The sequence below is a fragment of the Alligator sinensis genome, unplaced genomic scaffold, assembly GCF_000455745.1.
Source record: "Alligator sinensis unplaced genomic scaffold, ASM45574v1 scaffold273_1, whole genome shotgun sequence".
NCBI lineage: Eukaryota > Metazoa > Chordata > Crocodylia > Alligatoridae > Alligator > Alligator sinensis.
In genome coordinates, this window is record NW_005841943.1 from 498481 (window position 1) to 503516 (window position 5036).

Below are 5036 nucleotides of genomic sequence, written 5' to 3' on the forward strand. Positions count from 1 at the left end.
GGGGGGGGGGGGCAGCATGGTGCCCATACGCACTGCATTGGAAACTGCTGATCTCGTGAGATTTCTTTCTATGCAATAAGACAAGTGGCTTGTTTCCCCATGCTAAAGGGGGGGAAAGACACACACACACACACACACCCCCCCACCCACCCTCATCTTGTATTCAGGTAAATATGGTAATAAAAATCTCCATCTAGATGCAACATTTTTACAAATGATAAATACTTACCCAAAAGGTTTGGCAATAATCAGATGCAAGTTGTGTACCAGTTTATATTATGTAACTACTTACAGCATTAAGACAACTCGCATACATTTCTACTGATTACCCATTAGAACAAATGTAGAATAAATATTTTACTTGGGAGTAGATTTTACCATGCTTCAGGTAAGAAACTGGCTGAATGACTTGGAGTTGCACCAAAAGTCTTTAAATCCATAAGAGAGAGGTTAAATCTCAGATAAATTAAATATCACTTTAACAATATGCTTAAAACAAAACCAACATCTACAGTCTGCCTGTACAGCAATATATGCAATTGTGGTCCCCTTTGGTATAGATGTTTACTACATGAACTCTTTTTGAACAACTTTGGTACCTAAAAGCTGAAATCATTCTAGATGACAATTATTTGGTGTCTGAAAGCTGGCAAATTTACCACCATTTTAGTTAAGGATACAAACAAGTCACTTGAGATAGTAATGAGAACATGTTTTGCCTTAAGAGCCACATCTACAGTAGGGCTCCCACCAGCCCTACCAATGCAACTGAACCAGTGGAAGGGGGAGAGGGGGAGGGAGCAACTTTTCAAGGGTAAAATGACAGCTTTAACAGTGGCTCCCAACTTGGCATTTATAGCTAGCAATCTGACCAGTATCATACTACACACTCGGATTTTGCACTTGGACCATGTTCATGAAGACCACCAAACTCTTCAAGTACACTGAAATGGCTGAAGTCCAAGCACCATAACCACAAACCACAAAGCCCCTAATTATGAGGACTTCCAACAATATTTTAAACACAGTCCTGACTGCTACACTACTCTCTCTCTCTCTCTCAGGCTCAAAATCATCAGGTATAGCAAAGTGCCTATCAAATTACTTCTGGGCCTTCCAGTCCTTTCATCACACACCCAGAATTACTACAGCCATCTACAAGACCTTAAGAAGCAGCTCTAACAATGATGCTGTCAATAGATCCTGCCTGGGCCCTTAATAAAGAACTTGGTAATCATTACTTAACTCCTGGAAAGGCAACCCATGATTTGAGAGAGCCAGATCAAGGACAAAAAAAATAAAATAAATATCAATTCTAAACTGTTCCAAAGACCTTGCAATCATTACTAGCACCCTCATGCACATCCCTCCATCCCTGCTATTGTTTGTCACATTCCTATGCTGTGTTTTAAAGAGAATGAATCAGGAACTTGATTTTCTCTACTTTTACAGTGTTCAAAGTCCTATTCCTAGATGTGGCTTTTGAATACTACATAGCACTAAAGAGTGACATCCCACAGCCACACAGTTGGGTCTGTCCTGCTTCTATGACTGACACGCTGAGAAGCTTGGGAAAAAACTGGAAGTTTAGTGTCTCATATTACAACATCAAGAAATCAGGAGAGTTAAAGGCATGTTTTAACCTTCTTTTTTATGCAATTAACTGTAAAAGAGGTTTCACAGTCCTTCCTCTGTTATAGAAGGTTCCTTTATAAAACTTTTCAAGATGGTGAGTTAAAGTAGTTTCATCCCTTTAACATGTGCATGTAATTTACATTAATGGCAGTAGTACATACACATCAAGAAGGATGATGTAGAAGATCTACCCTTACTGAAGAACATAAGAGATGCCATACAAATTTTGACCAACTATATTTAGTCATAAGACAATCTAAGACCACAAAAAAGCAAAAATTTAAGGGACCTATCATAAAAAAGTTAGACTAAATGATTTGGCAGCTCTTTCCACCCTTACATCCTACAAAAGGGGTGGGCAAAATGTGGCCTGGGGGCTGGATGCAGCCTGCCAGGCTATTCTATCCACCTGCAGGGCCCTGAAAATATTAAATTTTCTAAATTTTTATCTGCCCCTGGCTGCCTATCATGCGGCCCTCCATGGCTTGCCAAAACTCAGTAAGCAGCCCTCCGTCCAAAATAATTGCCCACCCCTGTCCTACAAGAACACTTATCCAAATTAATACAAAACTTTAAGAAACTAAAAGTCAGTATTCCGGTAAATTCTCTCTTTTCTCCTAGGGTTACTATATTTAAGGGAAAAAAAAGTTCCAGTATTTAAAGTCCACTAATTTCACTGTTTAATTCATTTATACAAAATGCATAAAGTACTTTGAACTGCATATATGATAAATAAACCTGCCTGGCTTATTATTTAGAACAAAGAAAATAGTAATTGAAGCGAGTGACTAACAATCCTATAAAATGAAATATTTGAACTTCAAAAATAATTTTTTTAATTCTCAAGTTACTATCAAGTTTGTTTGTTTTTTTTTTACCTACAGTAGTATGTATGCAAAGACGCATGATAAGATCCAAGGTATTTATATTGTAGTAACTTTATGAACTCTGACCTAACTGTAAAAAAAAATTAAGAGCCAAAATAAGTACGCAGCAGTATAATTCATGACTGTCTGTAAACTGTAAAGCAAGTCTTATTCACACAAGCAGCCCCAATTCCTTCAGCAGAACTTCTCAAATTAGCAATCTGCAGGACTCAACTTGCTACAGCAGCTGTCATCACTTGTTTTACCACACTGAAGAGTATTTTAATGCTTTTATAAACATGCTCTTCGATACATGTCTACAGATAAGTTTCTCTATCCACTTCACTCCCACCACTACAAAAATAAGTGCTGAACTAAATTCCTTGGAACAAAAGCAACTTTATATTTGATTAGGGAAGGACAAGCTTTTTAAAACTTATGATTACATTTTAAAAACATATTTTGCATAATTTACCTTTTCAAACAAAAATGTATATTACATTTTTAAAATGTAAGTTAAACCATTAAATTTACCAGCACACACAAATGCCATATTTGGAAGTGACAACTGGTATTACAAATCATGTGAACGAAAATAAAACTTGAATATTAAATATACTGAAGTCTATTAAAAACTAGCTAGCCCATTGCTGTAGAACAAAACTTATTTAGAGTACTGCTCAGTTTTTATTTTTGGTTTCTCTTCTTTCGCACAAGCAAGACATCTTTCAGAGAATATTTTAGATGCAAGCAAACATGTCTGGCTGAAGCCAACCCTGAAGTTTCTTTACTTGTCTTCATTAACACATACTAGCAGTCCATTAGTTTAACTAACTCAGCATTACCTTAATACTGAGAGCCCAGTTAATGTATTTGACCAAGTGTCAGCATTACAACTACACAGCATTTCAAATATTTTAGTCAACAGGCATATTTTCTTCAACATACTCGAATCATCTCTGTTATTATCTACATGCTCTATTTCAACTTCGAGTATCTAGCCTTCACAGCTGTGAAGATAATTGTGACCGGAGTGCATAAGAGAGCCCGTTTTGCATGCTCTACCATAAACACAGCCCGAAACAATGTTATGTCTTCAGTGAAGGCACCCAAACTGCTGTCCAGACAAGACTGATACAAAAGAATGAAGTCCTATGCATTTTTCACCTCCATTAAAGGCCTACCAAAACATCTGAATATAACCATTAAAGTGATTATCAACAGAATTAGTTAATACACAGCTGGGAATCTGGAAGTTGGAGCAGGTTGAAAAATGCAGAAAAAAGTAGCAAGCCCTGAATTTATGCCCCAGTCCACAGCCTATAATTTAAAAAACAAAATTAATCCCTCTTCACAAAACGTGTTTCCCCTCTAATTTCAGACTGTTAGGTACATCTTTACAAAAAAGACACTCATCTATTTAACTCTGAATGACATGAAGGAAGCATCAGCAGCAGCTTCCACTCCTGCCTCAAGCCTCTACACATCAGTATTACATTTATAATTCAAGCAACTCCATCCATCTACTTTCACATACAGCAGCAACCTCCTCAAAGCTTCCAAAGCCCCCAGGTATATTTTGTATGCAAGAGCCAGGAATCTGGGGCCAACAAAGATGATAGGGTTTCAGAGTCACCATGTCCTAGGTTGCTGGACTTACTCTGAAGATATTTACAGCCAATATCTGTACTGCTTGAAACACCTCAGACACCTGGAAAATGAGTTGAGCGGGAGTGTAAAGTGAGCTATTACAGTGGAAACAAGACTCTCGCTTTGCACTAATCTCCTTAACAGCTCCTTGGTTATTAAAGTGTAATATTTAGATTAAACAGTTTTAAAATGAAAGGCTTAATTCAGAGCTAGATGCCAGTCACTCGTACTACTGACACAGGTAAGCACTACAGAGCTCATACAGCGAAGCCAGGCACCAACGCAATCCTCACCGTCTACTGTAGGAAGAAAGCCCTCAGATTCCTAAAAATAACTCTATTAACGCCCCACAAACCTCTCCAAGTGACCTGAAAGTTTAGCTACCGCTGGATTTCTCTCTCACTCGGAAGCCAAGAGGAAGCGGCGAGCTGTGCTGTGCTGTGCCATGCTCGAACCAACCTCACGTTACTCGGGTCTGTTGGAAATGTTCCCAGCTCATCCGTTCAGCCCGACCTCGAGTGAAGGCGTTTCCCGCCGCCCGCCCGGCAGCGCGGGGCTCCGCCACCCCGGGCCGGGCCCGACCCACCCCAGCCACCAGGAGTTTGCTCCTGCTGCGACTCCTCCAGCCCGGCCTGTCCCGGGCTACAGACCGCACAAAGCGGGGACGCAGAGTCAGCAGCCGGGCTGCTCAGTACGGCCGGGGGTTGGGCACGGGGAGCTGCAGGCCACGGCTCCCCATCGCCGCTGCCGGGCCCGGGACCAGAAGAGGACGGCGAGGGACCGAGCGGGGCTGCCTGAAGGCCGGGAGGCAGAGGAGCCTTTTCCTCCCGAGCGGCTCCCCGGGGCAGGGCGGGGCCTGAGCCTCGGCCGCCTGGTCACTGGGCG

General features: G+C 41.0%; 1 protein-coding gene across 2 annotated transcripts in view; it reads right to left on the bottom strand.

Annotated features, from left to right (window-relative positions):
- PLEKHF2 (pleckstrin homology and FYVE domain containing 2) overlaps positions 1-4934 on the bottom strand; it is a 34067-nt gene extending 29133 nt beyond the window's left edge. The window contains exon 1 of one of the 2 annotated variants that reach the window (XM_025199403.1): positions 4611-4934. The gene's annotated coding sequence lies outside the window, so the exon portion shown is untranslated. Of the gene's footprint in view, positions 1-4506; positions 4528-4610 lie in introns of those variants that run through there. The other variant, XM_025199401.1, reaches the window with a different exon arrangement.
- Between the last annotated feature and the right edge of the window lie 102 nt (positions 4935-5036).